This window comes from Lissotriton helveticus, chromosome 1_1 (assembly GCF_964261635.1).
Source record: "Lissotriton helveticus chromosome 1_1, aLisHel1.1, whole genome shotgun sequence".
NCBI lineage: Eukaryota > Metazoa > Chordata > Amphibia > Caudata > Salamandridae > Lissotriton > Lissotriton helveticus.
Window position 1 is genome coordinate 844,675,064 of NC_136057.1, and position 26,488 is coordinate 844,701,551.

A 26,488-nucleotide genomic window follows, 5' to 3' on the forward strand; every position below is an offset into this window, starting at 1 on the left:
CGATGACTCAATTTATGGCACTCTATACTTGTGCGTCCACTCTTCAATATTTCTGTGCATCTGCACGAGTTCCTTTCTTTACACAATACTGTCTTAATATATGGTGAGTACTTCTAAGTACCGACGCGCTAATGCTTTAATGCCCACACGTAGCACTCTGCTGGTTTCTAGGAGCTACGGTGAGCTGTGCGGTTATTTTGTCAGTGGCGAATAAGTGATTTTAATGAGAGTGCGCACCGAGTAAGTATTTTTCCCAATTATACAATTAAGCCGATCTGCACTTTTCCGTACACACACCCCTCCGCCCTATCGGCAGAATCTCTCCCCACCTATTTATGCAGCTCCAGCACACACCACACTGCAAGTGCCCCGCTACAAGATATCGGATGCCATTTCCTCTGCAGCTAAGGCGCCCACCGGCAACCTCCTTATTCCTCCGCCCCATCATCCCTCTCACCATATAGCATTGCGCCCCTTGGGGTAGTCCAGGCGCTCCAGCGCCCCTAGCTGGTAGGGCAGGGTGTGCGCAGCGTTCCAAGCTAGAAGCGCGACCAGCACGGTGGGACTCTGCGGGGCAGACTCCGGGAAGGGCCCTGCCTCGGGCGGGTACCAGGAGCAGTAGGGCGGGCAGCCCCCAGGCACAGGGCGAGAAGCAGCCGGGGGGCTCCAAGGGCCATGACACTAGGACAGAGGTAAGCCGGCGTGTGTGAGGCCGAGCGGAGCTCAGAGCCCAGACCTCGGCCCGGGGACGAGCAGTCCGTGCGCAGCACCGGTGAGAGGGGAGGCAGGCCTTACTATAAACCAGGGTGGGTGGGCTGTGCTGAAAACTCTGCTGGGGGGTAAGGGATAAGAAGCGGAGCTAGGCTGGGTGCGAGGTGTCATTCTCTGTAGAGGACTAGCTAGCTGCAGGCTGTCCCTAAGAAACTTCTGCCTGGAGACAATCAACTGCAAAAGGTGGGTGGAAACCCTATGTCCGAGGTGGACTGACCTCGCGCAGGGTAGTACCGGCACAGGAAAGAAGGGTGTGTGTTTGTGCGTGCGGTGGGGGGCGGGCGGGGGGGCAGGGCGGGGGGGCAGGGAGGGTTCTTTATGTGTGTGCGTGTGTGTATGCGTGGCGCCGGTGGGGTGTTCTCTGTGTGTGTGAGTGCGCGTGAGTGCGCGGCGGGGGGGTCTGTATGTGTGTGTGCGTGCATGTCTGATGCCTGTGAAATCTCAGTGACACGCACAGTCAGCTTCAATGAACCGAGTAGCACGAGCCCCTGAAGCACGAACCCACCTGCGTCTCGTCGAGTCCTGCTCTGGAAGACGGGGGCGGCTGCTCTGCAGAGGAGGTGAACAGCCCCGCACAGCAGCAGGAAGAGGCCGAAGGCGCGTAGGCCCAGAAACCTGCTGCGCAAGGGGCGAGCGGGGCTCATGGCTTCTCCTGGTCCTCGGTGAAAGAGTAGCGGCTAGCGCACACACCTTTTCTCTTTTGTAAGATGGCTGCCTGAGAGCGAAGCCCGGCCACACCCTCCTATCTCGTTTGCTGCGGGAACGTTGAGAGAGTAAAGACAAGTCAGGTCCCGGGCCGCGCTGTGATTGGATCCCTTCATTTTTATAAGGGAGTTGGAGCCCAGGGAGAAGCCCAATGTGCCCAAGATCACACGATTCTCTAGCGGGTGTTAGAAATGCAATTAAATGCTTATGTTATATTTCCACTGTCTGCGATTTCGGCACTAGAGCGCATGCCTTTCATAGTCCATCGCCTCTTCAGTACAGTGACGTGAAGGCAGAGTGATGATGACATGCTTTAAAGGGTACACAACGACCAAGAACGCGGCTTCATTCTTTGAGCAACCTAAGAGTTGCTTCAGGCCACAGAAAGAGAGGTCGGACTCAAGTCCACACACCCTTACATACCTGCCCTCAAAAGCCCTAGTAAAGTGACTGCGGGACATTAACCTGACTTTACTGACCCGTTTCTCACAGAAACACAGCCTACATTATGAGTTGAGTTGATGTCGATTAGAAGGGTGTATTTATTTTGTTTTTATTCTCTGACTGTTATAAAATACAGTGCCTCGTGTAGTGTGTCTCTAACCCAAAGCTATTCGATTACCTAAAAAACATGAAAGCGAGGCACCGCTCTTTCAAGGTTTCTGTTGGGCGATGTCGTATCTGGCACTTTATATATTCAAACACGTGTAGGACTGGTGTAATGATTTCCCCACCCCCGCATCACCACCCTTCCTCTTCCTCGCCGTTTACCTACCGTGCATTCTGTAAACATGTTTTAATGGAGTTCGAAGTACTTATCATACATAGACCGGATGGGCGTCATAACGAAAAACACATAAAGTTACATTCAAGCAATAGTCGATGCATTTGGCGACACTGAGATAATAAAATTAAACATGCCGAACGGCCAAAGACATCTGGATGGGCATACGGGGCACACAAGGCATTACAATGAAATCCAGAGCGCTGCGCGTTGAAGAGGTAAGCGCTGTAAAAGAGTCCGACGGGAGGCCTCCGGAGGTGAGGGATCCCGGCAGAGGGGGGCCCTTCCCGGGCCACCTCGCTGTAACCTGTGAAGAGAGCCGTCTGAAGGCACCTTGTAAGCACCTCAGCCGCGCAGCTTTGCATGGGGGTCGGGGGAGGGGTAATGCAGTTTGCAGCTGTCATAGGCCAGCGATGAATCACGGCCCCTGTCATTCCTCCCCCCTGGCCCGGGGAGGAGGAGGGGGCAGACCTGCAGACAGAAGCCGCAGCTCCAACCTCACTTAAAGACAATGTGTCCTGCACCGAGACCGGGCCCGCTCCCTGCTGTCCATCCACTGCCAGGCCACTGGGGCCCCAGCGCGCGCGCCGCTTGCTCCCTCTGAACCCCGGTCCTCTGGCGGAGTAACCTGAGCGACCCTGAGATTTGTTTGATTTTTGTTTTTTAATCGCAGGCGGACACGTCTCCAGCCCGTTCCGATGCTGCTGTTTCTACCAGCTGCAGGTAAGGACCCGTCTGCTCGTGTAGTTGAGTGTATTCTGTGTGTGGTGCTGCTACGCGCCTGTTGCCTCACATCCACACTCCTGGAAACGCACGGGGCCCTGTAGCGCGTATTGGGCAGTTGTTACAGTGGGATAAACACCTCCCTTCTCCTGTATAGCGCCCGTTTAATCCTCACAGCACCTACTCAGCTTTTCAGCCTTCCACGGTAGATATAAACGAGTACCTTTGGATGATACCGTTTTTTGTTCAAGCGCACAGACTCAATTCCATTGAGTGGATTCAGCGAGATAAAACGGCCATTGTATTATTAAAGCATTCAGTGTTTATCTTGGTTATAAACAAATTAGACACCACCTGGGAACGTTGAGAGAGTAAAGACAAGTCAGGTCCCGGGCCGCGCTGTGATTGGCTGACGTCACGGGGTGTCCCGGGCCGGCAGCCAATCACAGCGCGGCCCTGGAATGACGTCACGGGGGTGTCCCGGGCCGGCAGCCAATGGCAGCGCGGCCCGGGACAAAGGGGCGGGGCTTAAAAAAAGCACCAGAAACGCCCCCGAATCGCGTTTTCGAGAGAAAACGCGATTGACAGCCTCTGCCTCCCAATGGCTAGCCTCCATTTATGGAGCTAGCCAATTGGAAACAGAGGCTGTCCTAACCCCACTATTAAAAACAACAGATTTCGATCTGGGAGGGGCTTCGCCCCTCGCCAGGTTACGAAACCTAAAAAGGACATGTGTACTTAAGCTTTATATGTCCTGACTGTAAAAAACTCCCTAACGTAATTTTTTGCTGTAGTATGGCTAACTCTCCCAAAGACTAACCATGGGTTACCTTATTCCACTTAATAAGTGATCGCTTCAGTTTTGGATCAGATAGAGAAGTACTTCTTTCACTCATTTGAATTGTAATTTAAAATGTTCTTTAATGGTAAAGTCAGATTATAAATCACTATTTTGAAATGCCACGTTTAGCAAGTTAGTCATTTTCCTACTGAACCAAATGTTTCTACCAGGTTCTAGGGCCACATGACTGTTTAATGATATTGAGTGGTGCGATGTGCCTTCCTTCTAGACAGGGGAGAAAGAGTTGTGCATGTGAGGGTGGATATTCCTCTCCTGAACAGGATGGCCTTGGGGGTTGTACTCGGCCCTCCTTGAGCTTTAAAGTGTAGCCTGAGGGCTGTGTGGACCCAATTCCTGACTTCTGAAGATGCCTGTTCTGTCACTTGCAAATTCAGCTCACACCTGGGCCCGTTGTTTCTCCAGAAGGATTGAAGCAAAACACAGGGAAAATGGAAGAACTGACCAGAGCCAGTTAGGACTGGACAAAGAGGGTGACTCCCTCCCCCACACAGGCTGGCACTGTTCATAAAAGCCGTGCCCTCAGAACCTTCAATCAGAACACTCCTGGACTTGGGAAGATTTAGAAGAATGACTGCCCTGCTGTCTGAAGAAGGAAGACTGGACCTGCTTTCCTTGAACCCAGGAGCCTACCTTACAACTGACCAGGACCAAATGGACATACCTGTGCCCTGCTGCTGGCCTCTACTGAAATGTGTCCTGACCCTCAAGAGGTGCCTCCCCTGGCTCTGGACCTTTGGCTGGTGTCTAACTGAGCTCCTCAAACCTGCAAACTGCAGCAACTGGACTCCGGGTGAAAATCGAGAGGTTCTGGATTCTTCTCATTGGAAAAAAAAACGATCCCCATTCTCCTCACAAACGCAAGCACACCTCACTGATGCTGGCACAGACAGCATCCGACTGCCGATGTGACCTTCCCAGCTGCAGACTCCGAACTTCACTCGCATGTTGTTTTTCACATAAACAACGGCTCCACATTTCCTGTCTAGCGCCCAGCTTTTAGTGTTAATACCGACCACAACACCATCGCAAATCCCTGACTGTGGGTCCTCACATGAAACTAGAAGGTAAACTTTGTACCGGTACGAACATGTTTCCTGTACCCGACCCAATACTCCATGGGGGTCAGCTTGAACGTTTGACTTTGACTCACCTAGAGCGACCAGATAACTGTAGTTGGCTCTCTGTACTTCTTGTTGCTATTTGTACATAAAACTCTTAAAATACATAACTACGGTTCTACTTTTTGGGTTGTTGTTATTTTGGTGGCATTTAATTTATTAAAATGCACTTTATTCTCTAAAGTTGTTTGGACAAAATATCGGATTAAAATATCAAGAGGCAGAAATATCGAAAAATAAATATTGTGCTACACAAATATCGTGATGCACAAATATTGTTGCCAAGAATGTCATTTTTTAGGTAAATATAGTCTTTAGTAATATTAATCTTTTTCATATCATTTTTAATAATATAGTGCTAAAAAGTTGCTTTTTAATTATTTAAATGGAAAGGCCACCGCCACCATATTCAACCCCTTATCCCCCTGGCCGACTCGTCAATGGGCAGAAAAGCGGCAGACGGTCTTCCCGTCCACTGCGGTACCCCGCCATAATAATATGGCGTGGGGTAATTGGCATGCGGGCGGTGTGTTAAGGCGGGCGGATCGACACTGCCGTTTGGGCGGTGGCGATCCACCCGCTATACTAATAGACCCCAAAGTTTGTGACAAACAAAAGCATCTGTTCATTGCAAGAATTTAATGTATGGCTAAAGTGCTATTGCTGGAAAGTGCGAATCTTCATGCAATTCCTAGATGTATTTCAGGATCCACGCAAAAAAAGTGCAAATACTATAAAGTGCCAAAGTATGTATAGTTTCTGGTTACGCCAAAGTAGTCTCTATATGAAAAATGACCACTAAAGCTATTAAAGTTCAAATAAGTGCAATTGCTAAAACATTTTTCTTTAGAACAAACATATGGCTTCTAGATAGTTTATATAATCTCTGTCCGCAAGATGAAAGTGCAAGTCGTGCAGGGCGCGAGAGTTATATAAAATCTGTGTTATTTCAAATGAACCTCTATTCAGTTAGTAGGTGACAGCTAGAAGTTCATAGGATGGAAATAGAATTATGTAAAAGTCTCATGTCAGAGTATTGCGTTAACATTTCATGCCTTTTTTTGTTCTTACTAGATTGACAGCAAATAAAAATCTACTGACACTAAAAACTATTTTCTGAGTAGTGACAGTCTTTAAAACTCTTATTTCATCAGAGATCAGAGATATTCTAAATCCCAGGAGCCGACATATTGGCTTTATCCATTTTTGCCCGTGACTACCATTTGCTGGACAAAAGAACAATATGTGGGAGTGATTTTCTGGTGGGTTAGATTCACACAAACAGCCATTGTCATTGGACTCACCATTTTTACAGCCCCATTTGGCTGTGTTGCAATACGCTTGCAAAACACCATAACAGAACTTCATATATAATGATTTTGCAAGTTGGGGATAGAATTCGTCCAGATATGGTTCGAAGAAAGGAGAAGGCTTTGATAAAAGAAACTAAGGCGTCAACCTACTGATTACAGAATCATGGGTACAACTGTTTTGCAAATACACCCAAAATGTGCTTTTCAATATCTTTTTTACGGACTGCATTATTATGGCAGGGGTTTCCTAAAGGTGATTGAGCCCAAATCTGCAGAACCATTTGCGCACGTGTTTGACCCACGGGAGAGAGAGAGAGAGGGATTGATCGAATCTTAGGATCTATTCTAAGCCTTCTCTACACCTAACTAGCTCTGGGATGCTCCATAGGCGCACCTAGAATAACAAGAGTCTTAAAATTGGTTGATGATCTAAGCGCTTTAGATTCAGATCAATGATAATTGGAATCATGGGTGTTCTGACCGGGAGGCATAGTAACATCCTCGGAAACTTATTTACTTCCCTCGTAAACGTATTCCTGCATGAAGCCCCCCAGAGTTCTGCACCGTACATAGATGCAGTTTGTGCCCTATATTTATATACTTCATGTGCGGGGAATACAGCTTTAGTAATACTACTCATGTGTTTTTTACTATTGGTGCAGAATTCTGGATCAAAAGGGTCCTGCTTTTCTGCAAATGAGGGGACAACATTAGTTTGGTATCTAATGTAATACCCAAATAATTAAAATTCGACATGTACGCTAGCCTCTGTTCCTGGATGGTAATATTTTTCTTGTGGTCTGATTGCCATACGTTTTGTTTTGTTTGAGTTGATTTCTAAACCTTTTATGGCACAATAATCCCTAAATGAATTCAATAGGTTCTTAAGGCCCTTCGGGGTTTGTGAGATTAGAATAGTATCATCAGCATATTACAGGGCTGGAACAGGCACCCCACCCAATTTTGGAAAATCGTGACTGCACCACATGAGATATTCTGGGGCGTTGTTTACAAATAGTGAGAAGAGAGTGGGTGCCAGCACACAGCCCTGTGTTACACCCCTCCTTATGAGAATTGCTTCAGTTAATTCTCCCCTTGGTCCCCACCTTACCTTCGCATAATTATCTTCATGTAATCTTATTATCTGGGCAAGGAGTTCCTCGGGTTCACCATGTGTTTTTAGGAAGTTTCAAAGCAAGTTTCTAGGAATAAGGGCAAAGGCAGCCTTCAAGTCTATAAAAGCTATGTTGAAGTGCCCTTTCTTTAAAATTGTATATTTCCAACCCATACAAAGAAGTTGAAAAATCTGGTCAATTGTGCTAGTTCTAGCTCTGAACCCAGCCTGGTATTGTGTTAAAATGTTGTTTCCCTCTAGCCAATCATTAAGTTTCGATAAAAGCTTTCTGACATAAATCTTTTGCAGGGTGTCAATAAGGCTTATGAGGTGATAGTTTGCTGAGTCTTGGTACTCCCCCCTTTTAAAAATAGGAATCATTTCAGCCCCTTTCCAGGACTCTGGTTCCTGCCACCATGGCATTGGAAAGGCGGGTGATATAAGGCCCCCAAATATCTTTGTCATGTTTCAACAGATCGCCTGGGATTTTTTCGGGCCTGGTTCTTTTCCGGCTTTGAAAGCATATATAGCTGCCAGCCTTTCCTCTAAGCTAAAAGCAAGGGGAGAATTTTGTGCCGTTTTGGGACATGGTCAGCGACTAGCTGCCGCCTCCCCCCCAATCCGGCACCCAACACCCAGGAACGTGGACACGAGACATGTTTTACTTTTTGGAAGGCGGGCGCTAGTCGCCCGGCCGTATTTATTAAAGTATGAAATTAAAAAAGGTTTTAATTGCATAATCAACAATGAATACAAAAATCAGCAGGACATTCAGTTATACAATTGTTATCAACAAGTTTGAGAGCCTGACCTTAACAAAACTCTAATACATGTTGTTCCTAGCTTAAACTAAACATCCTACACTTGATTTTTGTACATTTCTGGCCATATGGCAGGGTCACTACCGGTGTCAGGTCCTACAAGCTGCGCCTCCCCCCTAGAAGTGCGCATGCGCAGTGTTACCCCGGGAGTTGCCCGGTCTACGCCCTAAACTCCATTTACCCACTAAAGGAGGGCCCTTACTCTGCGCCGGTGGCGTCATGAGTCCACGCGCGCGGGGTGGCTACCAGCCTAAGGAAAGCGTGAACTACTCCTACCCGCGCTCCTTTGCATATTACCTTGCCCCTGGAGTACTGGGAGTGGCCCGCAGGCCCCTCCCCCCGGGCGGGAACCTCCATAGGATGATGCCCGCCCCCTCAGACCTCAAATATGTGCTCACCGATAATGACCTTACCGCATGCCCCATACCTAATAAATACGACGACCTATGGAAAAATTCTAAAGGACAACTACACTGGCTAATAAATAACAGTATCAACGTATAGCTAAAAGGGAAAAAAGGCCTAAGGACACATGGCATTAAATTACAATTTGGTTCACTCATGTTTCTCAAAATCACAATATCAACGTCTAGCTATAAAGGGAAAAAAGGCCTAAAGACACATAGCTTCAAATACAGTTCACTTCACACATCTTTTTGCTACAAAGGGGAAAAATTCCTAAACAACAGATCACAAAATACACCAACAGCCCACTCTCTCCCGTGGTCCGTACCTTCGAAACTTATCATTAGACCGGACATAACACTGCTTAAAACTTTGTACCAAGGGATGGTGGGTGGGAAAACAAAGAGGCCCCGAACGCGGGGCACAACGTTCAGCGAGGGAGCGTCCAGGGACAAGGGGGTCTCCTGGGCGCTCCCTACCTCTTATTCCCGAGGGGCCGGATGGCCCCTCCTATCGCCCGCCCCCCCTGACCCGGAACCACTCCATTGAATCCGGGTCAGGAGGGCCGCCGGCCAATCGGCGGTGGGCCGCACCCCCAGGGCACGCCCCCACCGTCGAATGACACGCGGGGAAAGGAGGGGAGACGGTCGCCGCGCCGCCATGCGTGCGGGGGGGCCGAGGGCCCCCCCTTTTCACATGGTCAGCGACTAGCTGCCGCCTCCCCCCCAATCCGGCACCCAACACCCAGGAACGTGGACACGAGACATGTTTTACTTTTTGGAAGGCGGGCGCTAGTCGCCCGGCCGTATTTATTAAAGTATGAAATTAAAAAAGGTTTTAATTGCATAATCAACAATGAATACAAAAATCAGCAGGACATTCAGTTATACAATTGTTATCAACAAGTTTGAGAGCCTGACCTTAACAAAACTCTAATACATGTTGTTCCTAGCTTAAACTAAACATCCTACACTTGATTTTTGTACATTTCTGGCCATATGGCAGGGTCACTACCGGTGTCAGGTCCTACAAGCTGCGCCTCCCCCCTAGAAGTGCGCATGCGCAGTGTTACCCCGGGAGTTGCCCGGTCTACGCCCTAAACTCCATTTACCCACTAAAGGAGGGCCCTTACTCTGCGCCGGTGGCGTCATGAGTCCACGCGCGCGGGGTGGCTACCAGCCTAAGGAAAGCGTGAACTACTCCTACCCGCGCTCCTTTGCATATTACCTTGCCCCTGGAGTACTGGGAGTGGCCCGCAGGCCCCTCCCCCCGGGCGGGAACCTCCATAGGATGATGCCCGCCCCCTCAGACCTCAAATATGTGCTCACCGATAATGACCTTACCGCCACAGGCCAGCATTGTTAACCGACGATCTGGCCTCCCCCTCTAGCCCCTGCCTAAGGACACCCTCCTCCTCTCAAAGCCCTCTAGCCAAGCCCAGATATTGTCAGACCATAGGACATTACCCTCTTCCGTCAAATGAACCCCGTCCTTCAAGTAATACTTGTGACCCCAGATGCACCCATGAGGTATTGACTGTAACAAGGGGGTTCGAAACAACCTATCCAACCGTGTGTTGATCCTCTTTACCGAGTGATTCAACGCCCTGACCGAATGACCCCCCCGCCACTGTAGTCGGGGTATGAGTTGTGACCATACTAGTGTGCACCCGGGGCAGGTCCTAGCTATCCAACCCGCCGTTGAGATAATCTCCTCAATCAAGATGCGCCTGCCCAGTGTTGCCAAATCATTCTCCCCAAGGTGAAGTATCACCACTGACGGTGGAGAGTGCTGGCGTGCTAACAGCCCTTGAAAGAATCCCCTAAACTCGTGAAGACATAACCCCCCTCTGCCAAAGAACGTGATGTCCAACCCTAGTTGTGCCGCCCTTTTCCTCTTATCACCTGACAGGAAGACACATTCTGCTCGCTTCACATATGAATGACCCACAATCCAGACATTGTTCTTCATGATTTCCTGGTCGCCGCTCCGTGCCGATGAATATTGGCGGTGCCCGACGACAAATTCCTCCCCTGCGTAACAGGTCTGAGAAACTGTAAGAGAGCGGAAAGAGACCAGGCGTGAGTGACAAGTAATCATAGCATGTCAATCCGAACATAACGTTTATAACATTCTGAAGACCATCTCCCAATTGTCTTCACTCTTTCCACCGGGAGGCCCCCCGCCACCGCCTCAGTTGCTGCCCCAATCCTGAAGGAATGAGAGCCAAATTCTTTAGGGTCAAGCCCTGCTTTCCTAACCCCCATTTCGAACACTCTCCTGAATTGATACCTGGTCAAGGGGCTCCCGTCAGCGTGACAGAGCAATGCCCTGCCCGCTGAACCTACCAATAGTCCGTGGAGTGATTCTACGTGCCTCACCGGGCAGCACGGGTTGGCGGGGGCCCTTTGCAGAACTATGGTGTGACCCCTAGCTTCTTGGTCGGTTTTTGATTTCTGGATAGTCACCCACATGGTGTCCCCCCTTATCAACACCCCAGCCTTTTGCAAGCCGCCTAGTAGGTCTGACTTGGAACCTGTCACAAGTTCGCTAATTCTCAGCGCCCCATAGAATGCCAGGGAGAATGCCGCCTTAAAAAGAAGCACCTCCCACTCCGAGTTACCAACAGTCTCCAGTGTGCCCAGTAAGGCTGTTAGCCGGGCCAATCCAATGGGTTTCCTCTTATCCTTCTGGTGTCCCTGAATACGGCGCCATCCCCTTAAAGCCTTACGTATCATAAAGGTATTAGTGGGATCCCGGAAGCCCCTAGCTTGCGCGAAGAATGACACAGCTGCCCTATGTCTGGTCGCCGCTGCCACCGAGCGCCCCTCCTTATGCATCCATTCTAAATAGGCTGCAAACCCATCCTCCTTCGCCCAAAGCACTTCCCACTGTGGCCCCAAGAAAGAACAATAAGACAGAAACGCCCCTTCGTAAGCCGTCTTGGTCCTGGGGGCTAGGCTAGCGACCACGAGGTCCTGTAATCTGGGGCACCAATCTGCCAAAGTACTGCTGGGAAGTGTGCTGGCGAGGGGTCTGCTGTGGGAAGATGTTCCCTGAAAACCTGCATTTTGAAGCGAGAAAGGGAGTCAGCCGCATTGTTTAAAATACCAGGGACATGTTTGGCTCTAAAATTAGCATTCAGTTTAAGGCACCGCAGAACAATTTCTTTGATCAGACGAAGTATGAAAGGACACCGCGCCCCCTGCTGGTTGATACATTCCACCACTGTCATGTTGTCTGACCAAAACACCACTGATTGGTTACATAGGTGTTCAGGCCATACCATCAGTGCCACCCAGATTGGGAAGAGTTCAAGGAAGCCAATGTTGCTGATCAGACCCCATGTCTTCCATTCTTCTGGCCACTGTTGAGCGACCCACCTGTTCCCTAGGATGGCGCCAAAGCCCACACCACCGGCCGCGTCAGTCCATAGTCCCAACTCCGCCGATGTTGTGGGCGGGCCGGGCCAGACCACCCTACCGTTAAAATCCTCCAGGAATGCCATCCAAATAAGCATATCCTGGCGAATTTCAGACGATAGGCGCGTGCGGTGGTGTTTTTCCCTCAGGCCCCTCATCGCGTGGGCGATGGAGCGAGAGAAGGGGCGAGCCATGGGGATGATTCTCAAAGCGAAATTCAATTGCCCTACTACCTCTTGTAATTGCTGCAGAGTGACCTTCTCCTTCCGGAGGCATAACTGTAGTGATGTCTTGAATTTGCACACCTTGTCCATAGGTAATCTAAAACATCCCTCCATTGAGTCAATCTCGTTGCCAAGGAATTCTAAGCAGGTGGTCGGGCCCACCGTCTTCCCGGGCGCAAGAGGGACCCCAAAAGCCCGCATGAGCACGCAAAATTCCTGCAATGCCAGTGCGCACTCCCGGGATCCCGCTGTACCGAGGAAGAGGAAATCATCTAAGTAATGCATGACCCCTTGATGGCCCGTCACTTGTCTCATGGCCCATTCAAGAAAGGAACTAAACATCTCAAAGTAGGCGCAAGAAATAGAACAACCCATAGGCATGCATTTGTCCATGTAGAACTTCTCCCTAAAGGTGAAACCTAAAAGATGTTGGTCCGCCGGGTGGACTGGGAGGAGGCGAAAGGCCGATTCTATGTCAGATTTCGCCATCAGCGCCCCGGGTCCCGTGGCCTGTAGTAAGTTAACAGCCTGGTCAAAAGAGGCATACTTAACACTACAGATACCCTCGTCAATGGCATCATTCAATGACGCCCCCCTAGGTGCTGACAGGTTATGGATCAATCTGAATTGCCCCTTCTCTTTCTTGGGGACAACTCCCAGTGGGGAACACACAAAATTGGGTACTGGCACTTCAGAAAAGGGGCCAGCTATCCTGCCTAATGAAAGCTCCTTGTCAATTTTGGCGGCCACAACAGCCGGATTGTGTTTGACTGATAATTGATTTCTACAGTGCGCACTGCCCGTGTATCCCCCGGCCGGGATCCTAAAACCCTTAGAAAAACCTTCTTGAAGTAGTGTGGCCGATGTGTGGTCTGGGTATCTGTTCAACCATGGAATCATTGCCGCCACATCCACTGGTGTGGGGGGGCCTGACCTGTTTGAATTATACTGGCCTTCCCCTACCCCTCTGACCTGTGTTACCTTGCTTGGACCTACAGGTAGTTTCTGGATGGGAGGGGTGCCCACAGGAGGAACATGCATGTCTAAACTTACACGCGGCCCTTGTGCAGGTGCGCCTATTAAAATCCCAGCACACCCCTTTTTTCTCAGGCCCACCTGCTCTAAACTTCCCAGGTACCTCGCTCGTTTGGGGGGGCCGAAAGGGCTGCTGCGGTCTAGTGAACATCTTGCCCGCACCGAACTGAGGGGGAGGTGCAGTATCGGAAAACTGTTTGTGCCACGCCATGGAATCTACCGTGTCCCATGGTAATGATCTGTTGAATTCCAATGCCTTCCTAAAATTGACATCATAACCCTTCCATGCTTCCCCAGAATACTGTTGACTCCACCCCACAATCCTGCTCGAGTAGCATGCCAATGCTGCCTGTAAATCTGGAGGACGCTCCGCTTTAACTGCAGTGAATACCGCCCATGCTTGCATCCAGTTGTTGAGATTTTCCTCAACCCTAAATCTAGTACACTGCGCCCTCCATTCACTTGGGAGCATCCACTCCTTCAGTGCTTTTGCCTGCTCCATTTCCCTATTATCCAACAACAAAGAATAAATGTACACGTATTTATCCGCCCAAATCATCTCTTTCACAGCTAATGACACATGCTGAGCCAGATTCTCGCTCCTGGAAGGTACAACACCGTCCCCCAAGAGTGGCAATGCCACTTCCTTACCAAGTGTGGGCCCCGGGGGCGGCTGCCCATTCAATCCGTCCAGCTGGGGAACACTTGGACCTGCAAGGGGAGAAGATACTGGCAAGACAACACTGTTGGCGACCGCCGCCAATCTGATTTTTTCCACAAACTTCGCCGCCTCTGCTGCATGGTCTGCGGAATTCGGAAAAGCTCCCCCTTTTTGGAGCCATGGCATCAAGGCCGTTATCTGGGATACCAATTCAGGGGGCGTTGACTCGCAATTACCCACAGGGACAACAGGTACCACAGGGGTTATGCCCTGTGGTACCGACACGGCTGGCAGGGCGGGTGCCGGGTGTGGCACACCTGTACCCGGGATTGTGGGCAGCGGTGAGGAAGCAGGCCCAGCGTCTACTGGTTGACCTACAGGCACCGGCACCACGGGGGTAAGGGGTGTAGGCATAGGTATATGCGGGGGTGGGACAACCGCCGCCGGCACGGAAGGTACCGGCTCTACTGGCCCTGGGGTGGGGGTGTCATCCCTGGGTCTCTTGGACTTGGTCTTCTTAGGTGAGGTGATAAAATCCCCCCTTGGCACTGGTGCAACCCTCTTGCGAATAGGCCTCCCCGATGGACCTGGGGCGTCACCATGCTCCTCATTAAACCGTGCTTCCAGCTCATTTACTTTCCCTAGCTGCTGTTTCATTTCTTTCATATCACGCATCATGGCCCGCATCATAGCCTCCATGTTGGACCCTTTCTTTCCACCCCGTGGACCTGGCATGATGCTACCCCCGACAACAGCAGCCTACTCTTCTCAATATTACAACCGGCCGACTCTGTGTACCTTTTTGATGGAGGGTCACCAGGGGGCTTTCAGCACCGTGCAACGGCGACCGCAACACTAGCGGCTTGTCCGCTTATGTAAGGGGTGAGTAAACCTAATGTAGGCCCACCCGGCGGCCACCAGGAGCGACGAATGCCAGCCCCCCGTACCCCTCGTACCGACCAGTCCTGCGTCCTCGCCGGCGATAATGATCAGCGCCCACGGGCCACCACGTCGCGTGCTGAACGCCCTTAGGTCTTGTCCGCTGTTGAATTGCACCCAAAATGTCGTTAAATTGCCTGGAATTGAGAAAAATATTAGCGCCGTGTAATGGAACAGGGGCAGATTTAGACAAACCCACTTTGAATACAAGGAGACAATTGAACACCCCTGTTAACCTCACTGTTGCTGTGTGCCACTAAAAACACACTATCTCAGCATGATTCACAATATCCCTCCTATAAAGACCACACTATTACTGCACCTGTGACTGCCCTTATTGCCTGGACTGTTCACTTTGTGTAAAGATATGCACAATGAATCACTCAGTTACTAAAGCACAACCCATGAAGAAACGCTATTTACACCACTGTACACTTTGTTTCTACTCATGAACCCCAAGTATCCATTAATAAATGCAGTGCAGCCGTGGAAATCGTTTCTCTGAACCACTGTACAATTTTTACAAAGGGTCTCCCATCCAGGTGCTGCCCTGGTGGACCCTGCTTTACTTCCTTTCGTCGCGAGCGCCAAATGCGTGGGACAGCGCGCGCAAACAATTGCCTAACCCGATCCCAAAATACAGCTGCCTCTTAGCAATACATAAGACGCTCCCCCGCCACAAAATGTGAGAAAGCGCGTGAATGCGCACCAAAATAATCGAGAACGGGCGCCAAATAATATTCTCTTGCAACCCGTATGGCAGAATGAAAAGGCAATAGCGCACACCAGATCCCCTTTTATTTGCCGGCGCGCTCACCGGTTGTGACGTCAGAGCGTCGTTACCGGCTATCCCTTCGTCCCCACCCGATACCTTACAGGCCTCTACACGGGCCGCACCACGCGTCCTCCGCCGCTCCCGGCACTTGCAGCGTGGCTTCCTTGGACCTCCGGCAATCGGTGAAGCGATGTTCCTCGTCTCGCCCTCCGCTCCACAACGCACGCGGCTGGACCCGCGAAGCGATGTTCTTTGTCTCGCCCCCCGCTCCACAACGCTAGAAGAAAAAAGCGAAAGCGGTTAAACACTCGAACACGCTCGCCGTCCCCACAACGCGGCCGGCCCCAGGCAAAGTCGCCGAAGGTCGATGCTCGAAAATTCTGCGCCGCTCCACAGGATTCCGACTCCAACACCTGAAAAATAAACGGAGAAAATTACTAAAAAAACAAAGAGGCCCCGAACGCGGGGCACAACGTTCAGCGAGGGAGCGTCCAGGGACAAGGGGGTCTCCTGGGCGCTCCCTACCTCTTATTCCCGAGGGGCCGGATGGCCCCTCCTATCGCCCGCCCCCCCTGACCCGGAACCACTCCATTGAATCCGGGTCAGGAGGGCCGCCGGCCAATCGGCGGTGGGCCGCACCCCCAGGGCACGCCCCCACCGTCGAATGACACGCGGGGAAAGGAGGGGAGACGGTCGCCGCGCCGCCATGCGTGCGGGGGGGCCGAGGGCCCCCCCTTTTCAGATACAGGGGTGATTTGCAAGGTTCCATAATTAGTGTTAACTGTTTCGCTAGTAACCTCGGCATACATCCTCGTAAAATGGTTTAGCCAAGTATTTGGATAAAAAAAAAGATCCAAACTACTTCTTGCTGTTTTATTTCCTTTGGCTATTAAGCTCCAAAAGCCCACACGATCTTTAATTTTAGCTGCAGTTATCAACTCAGACCACATGCATTCATCCCAGTTTCTCTTAGTTTGGGTTAGTAGACTTTTATACCTTGCCCTTTTGTCTCTCAGTGCCTCGGTATTATTAGATTTTACTGCCAATAACAACTCTGGCTTTGCTTTACGACTTTTGCTGTTGAAACCGGTAGTGGTCTCTGTTTTACCCTTCTCGTTATCTCTAGAGGCTTTTGTCACGATCGGTTTTAGTCTATCTATCATGATTGGATGTATATTCACTATGGGAATTTCTGCCACGGGGAATTCAATATAAGGAAGAATAACCTCTGAAAAGGTGTATATTTTTGTCATGGTCTCAATTTTTCCCACTATTAATGGCCATTTCAGGAATCTTTGATTGTTACTGACTATAGGTTGAGTTGGAGATGAATAGATTACATTAATTCTTCTGCTTAAGGGTTCAATGAGAGTACCTACTATTGTTAGACATAACGGAAGATGGTCACTGTTGTCTCTAACTTCAATTTTGATATCATGCATGCTAGACCAAGAATTAACAGATACCAGTACGTATTCAATACCACTCTTGCTAGACCCTCTGATAAATGTAGAGGCTCTCGGTCTGTCAGATGGCAACCTGCCATTGCAGGCCCTAAGTCCCTGTCCGGCGACCAGTCTGATGTGCTATACTATATTTAGTTGCTGGCTGCTACGTTTGTAGGGGTCTCGGCTGGGAAGTTAATTAATAATTAATCAACTATTACTTATTTATTGTTAATTCATTTATAATGAATTTTAAATACGTAAAGTATTTTTTAAGGTATATTTTAGGTGCGGGCTGCTTGGTTTGTTGGGGTTTAGGGTGTAAAGGTAATAATTGATGAAAAGTTATTAATTAATTTATAATTATTTTAACAAGTTGTAATTATGAAAATTTATTAATGTTTTTATATTCTTATTACATATGTATATATATATATATTTTCAAACAAAGAATCCACTGCACTCCAGTAGTCTTCAGTAACTGCTTGCTTTATTTAAAGCACAATCTCCACCACCACCATCACCGACGTTTCGACCAAGAAATGGTCTTTCTCACGGTTTCCATGAGTCCATCCTCACTTTACAGCTTTATAGTTTGGCCACGTTATCCCATTATGAGATATATATATATATATTGGTTAATTAATACTTTTTATATCAAGAGTTTGATATTTTTTACATTCATGGTGCTACTTTACTTATATATTCAATGGGTTTGAAGTGAAGTACTTCCCCAACTCCTGTTTAGAAGGCAGTGGGAATAGTAAAATTAACCTCTTGGCAATTTCACAATTTCCCTACTGTTCGCTGTTTGAAGGGGAAATAGTAAATCTCACCACTCCAAAATCCAATTCTTTCCCTACTGTTTCATGGACTGGAGTGGGAATAGTAAATGCAACCCCTCCAGAGTCCAAACTTTCTTTACTGTTGCGCTGTTTGGTGTGGGAATAGTACATTTTACCCCGCTGAAATCCAGTGCTTTCCCTACTATTGTACATAATCTAGTGGGAATAGTAAATGTTACCCCGCCAAAGTCCAACACTCTCGCTACTGTTTGGAGTGGGAATAGCAAATTTCCCCGCTCCAAAATACAATGCTTTCCCTACTGTCACACAGACTGGAGTGGGAATAGTGAATATTACCAGTCCAAAATACAACACTTTCCCTACTGTTGCACAGACTGGAGTGGGAATAGTAAATTTCACCCCTCCGCAATCCAAAAGTTTCCAAACTGTTGCACAGACTGGAGTTGGAATAATACATTTTACCCCTCTGAAATTCAAGGCTTTCCCTACTGTTGCACAGAGTGGAGTGTGAATAGTAAATTTCACCCCCAGGAAACCAATGCTTTCCCTACTTTTGCATAAACTAGAGTGGGAATAGTATATTAAATATTCTTAGAATCCAGTAGTTTTAAAAATGTTGATTAAATAGAGTTTATAGCATTAATTGTTTTATAATTTTATATTTAACATTATTTGTTTTTATTTTAAAATGTATTTTAGTGTTTATAGAATTGTTTAAATGTGCTGGATGGATGTTTACATTTTTTATTTTTCATTGGGTACACAAATTAATATTTTTTATTGTATTACATTTTTCATATTTTTATGGTTTTATTGTTTTATTGTGTATGTATGTGTTTGTATTTTTTTATATATGTGTGTGTGTGTATATATATATATATACATATATATATATGTATATATATATGTATATATATACACATATGCTACCCTAATTAAGAAAACAATTTATTTGATATTATATTAAATTTAATAATTTAAATGCATTCATATGATTATATATATATATATATATATATACATATATATATATATATACATATATTCATATTAATAAACTAGAAATATTAATATAATGTAAACATTTTTTTTAATTAAGTTACACTATCTGTATATATATTTTGATTTACCTAAGTATATGTAAACACATATGTGTTCATGTAAGTATATATTTATTGTATTAGATATTAGTGGAATATATTTAATTTACATTTCGTAAAAATTATATATTACAATATTTAACATTTACTACTTTAAACTCTATCTTGAAAAAAAATCGATATTTTTGTCAAATTGTGGACCATATTAGTGTCAAACAATATTTTCTTTCTGATTTCTTTTAACTTTTAGTAAGTATTGGATCACGCTATTATGGTAAGCAATATTTTTGACACGTTATCTTTTACGACAATATTGTTTACCACGATATTGACTAGTGATCCTTTTCTAAATTGGTTTCTGATTTTTCTTGTGTTGTGTTTTCACTTTATTACTGTTGGAATGCTTCATAAATACTTTAAACATTGCCTCTAGGTTACGCCTACCTGCTTTTGTGTCAAGCTACCATAGAGTTCAGCACAGGTTTATTTAGTGACTTCTATGGTCAATCTGACACCTCAACTAAAAACCCAATTTCATACACACCTGCTCTGAGAAATTGGTTAAAAGCCTCTCAGTTGGGTTCAATAAATGCCAAACCTGTGGAGCATGTGAAATTGCCAAGAACTCATAAAAAATAATGGATAAGAACAACAAAAAGATCTTAATTACCAAAACGATAACCTGTAACTTGCAATATTCTGGCTATGTTCCTGAATGTAGCTGTGAATTAAAATATGCGGGCAGCAGTACAAACACCCTACAAAAACTGGAGCACATAACAGATGTAAACAATGAGGATCCATTTTATCTCATAGTCAAGCATTACATGAAACATCACAGCGATGATTAAAAAACAATAAAATACTATGGCATAGATACGTTATTTAAAAATTAGAGCGAAAGGTTACAGAACTCACCTTTTACATCAGTTAGACTCCAAATCCATCATCAGGATGTATACGAGGATGTCTTATGGGTTTAACAATGATGAAGAGCTACATATTCACTTACAAAAGGATGAATTGTGTCAAATCTGATTCTACTTAAAGGTTAATTAGTGGAAGAAAGCTCATTGTTAGTTTTGAGGCATAGCATGCTGTATGAAGTGTGTAGGAAATTAAAATCTGTTATGTGATGTCCGCCCAGATTTTTGCCTTAACTGTTTTTGCTGGCTTTGGAACTCTGCTGACCAGTAAAAAAAAGTGTGCATGCTTCCCATTTAACACTGGTTCAATGGGCATAGTCCTAATTGGTATATTTAACTTGCATATACGTCCCTAGTATATGATGCAAAGTGTACCCAGGGTATGTTAGTTAAAACATCTATTTAGCCATTGATTAAAGTGACAGTGTAAAATATGGCAGCAGTCCTACCATTCTGGAATACCATCCAGAACTCAGCAGCCAGACTAATCCTGAACCTCTGACACACCTCCCATCCCACCACACCTCACTGAACTACACAAATGTCCTCAATTCAAACTCTCCAGTCCACACACACATTTAAGGCACTACACAACTCAGGCCTGACCTACCTAAACAGTCGCATCTCCTTCCACCAAAGTCCCAGACAACTCCGCCCGCAGAACTCCTATTTGCAACATCTTAAACATACACAGAACCAGATCAGGAGGATGGGTGTTCGCTCCTAAAATGTCTTCCCTCTCCACATCAGATCCTCCTCCTCTCTTCTTGAATTCCATTGGAAGCTGAATACCTACTTTTTAATTAACCAACCTGCATTAGGCAGTGCTAGGCACACACACCTTCTCAGCACAAGGATAACCTCTTGAATTATAGTGAGCTTTACAAATCCAACTACCATAAAATAACATTGTAGCTTACCTGTGGTCATTCACCACTTAAATTCGATCTGTCAAAATAAACCCTTATGACAGGTCAGAACCTTCCTTTTAAATATTAATAAGCCACCCTCATGTAGGCCTTGTGGGCCACAAAACAGGATGTATGTTCTTTAAAAGTAGGACATGGTCAAATTTAATGTTAAAATGCCCTTAAAGTGACTAGTGCCTAAATGCTATTTTTCACTGTGTTCAGGTCTAGCTGCCCTATGTAGAAAGCCATAGTACAGATAAAATGCACAATACTCTAGCTCAGGAATAGGGCTAACTAGGAAAATATTTAAACAACTATTTTCCTTGCCTGAAGTTCCTGGAGGCTAATTTGCTTTTGATCTCAAACTTTTCCCAGCCAGGGATTAGCATTTCAAAATGCGTAAAAAAAGGTCTGAAATGCCCCCAAAGAACAAACCGCAGACTAACCTGAATGGGCAAGGATGAATCCTCTGGAACCTTATAGAAAATGCAGGGTCTCGCTGTGGGCCGCATTTTTAACATTGAAGTGTCCAATCTTGCTTGACAGGTCTGCTGAGTTAAAACTTTGGGGTGAACTTGAAGTGCCGAGAACAGGATGCCAAGACAATTGGCATGACAATTGGCGTGTATCCAATGTCTGCTTTCTGAAGGACCCTTCTTTGTCCTACCAGACTTCTATCTCTGGGTTTTACATATAACACTGGGGGAAACACTTAAAAGGATGGGAACGGGATGGTAAGACAATTCTTTGTATACCCAATGTACCCACTGTCTGGTTACTGATAAACCCTTTTTTTCATACCAGACTTCTTTGGGATTTATTGGGGGTATTGTGGCTGCTTCAGACTGGTTTGTGCTGTTAGATGTGGGAGGGCACTAGGATTACAATAGTACACTCCCAACACACTCCTAGCCCTCAGAGTCCATATTTAGTGTGGCCGAAGACTATAACCATCTTGAAAATGTCCTTAGTGGGTAGGGCTGGCCCCGAGAACTTTTACTCCATTCATTAGGGCATGCCGAGCATTCATTTCCACTCACTACCTTGTGCCGCCGTGAATGTGGCTCGGCATGTCCAGGCACTCACTTCAGAATACTCCTGGAGATGAGTAAGAACAAAAGAGGACTGTTCCTGCTGTTTGTGACATGAGAGAAGCCCTGAAGGACTGGACCTGCTTAATTTTGTATCCAGGATAAAGAAGTGGACTTCAAGAAACATAAGTCCGATCTCATGTTCAAGCTATATGGATAGCACAAGCTACAAGAGACCTTTCTTGTAACTGCCTAGCTGACCAGTGGCACCTGGAACTGGACTAGATCCAGCTGTTGGCCTCTGCCTGACACCCTGTGAGTCGCTAAGTGCCTCCCCAGGATTTTGAAGTATAGTCCTGTGGTGGCTAGCGACTTTAAGGTCTAGCGGACAAATTTGTATGTTGAAGGAAAGAGTACGCCTTGGCGACAGGGTACCTTTTCCACCAACATGATGGTCTGCCAACCTAATTTAAATGCGGGTAGACCTTAGATGTAACGTTGGCGAAGACTACTCCATTTCTGCTGTGGTTACACACCTTTATTGACGCAGTAAGGGCAATCGGAGGTTGACCTTTATATTCACCCACCTAATTTAGATGGGCGAACAACGGGTCAGTGTTCACTACCCATCACTAGGAGAATCCTAGCAGTAAGAGGCAGTGAGAACTGCAAAATGCACCTCTTGCTATGGTGAGGTGGGACATTGGTTTTTTTATTTTTAAAAACAAAATCCGTCTGTGGGGTTTTGGTTTTGAAAATTAAAAAAACTAGAAAGTTTGACATACGGCTCCGTCATGTTGATAGAGCTGTCTGTGAATCTTTAAATGCATTTTTTTGAACCACTGCGTTGGACCTTCCAGGAAATTCTAGATATCTCTACTGGGCTGCCAGTGTAAAAATGTGTCCCTAAATCAGAAGGTAAAATCTTTGAACAGCACGAACCTGCTTTGTGTATCCGACCCGTGCACCATCATGGCCTACCTCATTTTGCGGCTAGGTCCAGGTCTACCGCAACCACTGACTATCATCAGCACTAAATGCTTCTTGGTGCTCCTACTTAAAACTTTAAAATGTCATATCTCCAGCTCCCCTTATAGGATTTTTTTATTTTCTGAATTAGATTATTCTCTATTTCTATAATTCAGTTTGGGATTTCTATTGTTCTGCTTTTTGACTTTATTAATGTTTTGGTAATACATTAATAATTTACACGTTGCCTTAAGTTGAGCCTGTCGGCTCTGTGCTGCACCTCCCTGGGGTTTGAACTTTTGGTTAATGTAATGACTTTTTTTTCTTTTTCTGAAACCAGCTTTATTTCGAACAAAAGTCGCTCAGGATTTACTTCTCGCCAGTCTGCTCTGGCATGCTTCTAATGATATCGGAATCACCTGAACAATGATTGCCAATGTGCATACTCTGTGGTATTTTCCACAAGCTGTTCCCAGATCAATGTTGTTCCCACTATGGTGATGCCCACCAGTCTTTGCCAACATGGCATAATTCTCAATCTCAGACTTCCTCATAGCAGGGCAGTTGTTGGCAAGGATAACAAGTTTAGCTTTCCCCATGCGAATCATTTTCAGCGTTTGTTTGTATCCCAGCACATACTTGCCACTTTTCATAACCAGTTGGAGTCTGAAATTAATAGACTCAAGGGACTTTTTTGACTTCTTGGCGGCCACCATCCTGATGCTGAAGAGCAGAGCTGCACTGCAAATATGGCCAGGTAGGGCGAAAAGGCAATGTAATGACTTTGAAGGTTCACTCCAACAAGGGGTGTGATTATTGCTTGAGGTGGATAGTCACCCACTCCAAATAATAAACCACTTTCTTACAATATGGATAAATTAAGTGCAGTGGCATACTGTGAGATAATAGAATTACATGTGCACTTGCGAGAAGATGTAGTGCATCAGGTGTAATCTCACTTAGAAGCTAAGCCAAAAGACTCCTCAGGTGAAATGAAACAATTGAGTGATAACATGTTGGTCGATACTGGTGGATAAATGTGGCACTGCATTGACACACAGCTATGGACATATAATCAAAAGGAATGTTTTGGTTTGAGTAAAATGTCAGACAACATGATCCACAATACCCCACTTCATCAAAAGTGCATCAAAAGTACTGCACTAATGCGCATGTGGTAATCCATAATATAGAAGCAGAAATCGGCAGAGTGATCTTATATTTACAGCTATATAAGGGCACATAAGTTTAAACGGGACACATGTAATATGAACACTTAAAATATATCCACACTCATGAAAACCACAGTGCAGTGACTTTCCAATTGATAACGTTTTTTTTTTTTAAGTTATCATTTTTATTAGTATTTCAAGGACAAAGAAATACACTTTAACATCAGGGAGCCACTGTGCTAAATCTCGATTAAGGCCCCAATTACGATGTCGGACAGACCTGAGTCCCTCCGACATCGTTCGGGAACTGGGACTGAACGACCTCTTGTCGTTGGTCCCAACCCAGCAATTAGGATGCGACCTCCTATTCTTTACAATGAGAGCATGCATTCCAACCGGTATGCAAGCTCTCATTGTAAAGAGCTGAGGTGCAGTTCATCCCTGCACCCATTGGCACACCTTAAGGTACCTGCCACCGGGTGCGGGGATCAACATCCCCGGCCATCTGGCGGCCTTGCACCCATGGGAGCCCTGCTTGGGGTCCCCAAAGTCAGATTCCCACAGTCTTTCTGTGCCATTGTAACAGAAAGAGCCACCCAAGGAATTACTGGAGGGTTTCCCAATGGCAGACTGGCTCTCCAGGCCCATCAGAGGCCATTCGGAAATCTGGTTTGGATTCCTTTACGACCGGCCCTATCAAAATTGGTCTGTCGGAAAGGAATTCGAACAGCCAATTACGATGCCATTGTAACTGCTCCAACCGAGGGTTGGAGCCATTTCTTACGGCATTGTAATCGGGCCCTTACTAGTGCATTTACATAATATACCCCCCCCCCCCCCAATGGCTGAGCCCCCCGGGTGAGATTCCCATGTGTGAGTGAAGAGTAATTCATATGGATTTACATTAGGGTCATGAATAGAGGGCCAGATGGACCATAATCGCTCAAGGTCTGAATGGGGTTATCAGAGTCAGTCTCCCTGCATCAATAGGTCTCCACATCACCTGAATCAGGTTCTCACTGCCCCCTCTATTTATGGAGGTAGCTCATCCGGCGGCATTAATAATTCTGTGAGGATTGCCAACCATGCCCTCATATGATCTTCCAGTTTTTCATCCCTGCACGTCTTTTTCATGTGACACCTCAGCATTTATCAATTCATTCCAATTGATAGCTTGTTTGATGATCAACATCCTTCACTATAAATGTATAAAATCCACAGCAAGACTTTTGCAGTAGCATTCAGTTTTTTTGTAACTTTTTTAAATGAACTACGTTTCCCAAAATACCACATAGAGGCATGATGGTTTAGGTGTGTATATATATAGTGACATAAAAGTAGGACTGATCAGCCATGATCAAAACCTGTGTTTATACATATATACATATATTTTACCCCGCCACTGGGTAGTTATAGGAAGGGTCATGCTTCCATAGGAATTTTTTTTTCCTAATAACTTTGGCGCCATTTAATGACTCTCCACAAAACTTTCCCAAAAAAGTTCTTCACCTTTACCCCATTTTGGCAAGTGGGGGCAGAGAAATGGGGGTGGGGGCAGAGAAATTGGAGGGGGGGGGGGCAAGACGTGTTTTCCATATTAATTTTCTTCTAGTAACATTAGATACAGCTACAGCCCAAACGGCTGAACGGATTTACACCCAATTGGGCCGAAAGCAAAATTATGATCCAGAAAGAGTGCTTTTTGTGATTTGGTGTAAATCTGTTCAGTAGTTTTTGAGCAATTCATATTAAAAAAACTTTGTATATATCCAATTGCAGAGGATCCGCAGGGCAGACAGATCTCATAGTCAGATCTGATTGACTGCCACCACATAAACAAGCAGCCATCGTAAGATTCATGACTCAGTCCAGAGTCCTAGAAAAAAAGTTAAAGACCTCCTAGGCCTGGAGTCAAAACCTTTTTTTACATTCTGCTGCAAAGTCTCAGAGGAAACCCCTGGGGTGGGCTAGGGCCCGGGGGAGCAGCGCAAAATATTCCTTTTGGGGATTGAGGCATGTGGGCCTCATCCACAAGCCTCTGTGAGGCCCCGGGGACCCCATCCCCTGGGGCCGATAAGGAAAATAATGGGAGGGGGAAATGCAGCCCTCCTCCCTGAGCTGTGAAAGGCTGCAGGGACCCCATCCCGAAAGTGAACTTAAAAGAGAGAGGAGGACCCACGTGTACCCCCTCCCTGAGCCTGTTCAGGCCCTAGGGATCCCAATCCCGGGTCCAGCTCAATTACTGTGTCGGTGGAGACCACCCCTTCGACACAGTAGTTTTCCTGCCCGCAAGAGCACAGGCAGGAAAACATATATCTTCTAATACCTGGCAAGAACAGTTTTTAAGATTCCACAGAGTGGGAGTAGGCATGTCGGCCCTGCCTGCAGGAGCGCAGGCAGGGAAGACATTTCTGTTACATTGCTCCCACCCGGCTGGAGCAACAAAAAAACAGCTG

General features: G+C 46.5%; 1 pseudogene; it reads right to left on the reverse strand.

The window, feature by feature from the left end:
- Positions 1-23,229: 23,229 nt before the first annotated feature.
- LOC144770952 (large ribosomal subunit protein eL30 pseudogene) lies at positions 23,230-23,576 on the reverse strand (annotated as a pseudogene).
- Between the last annotated feature and the right edge of the window lie 2,912 nt (positions 23,577-26,488).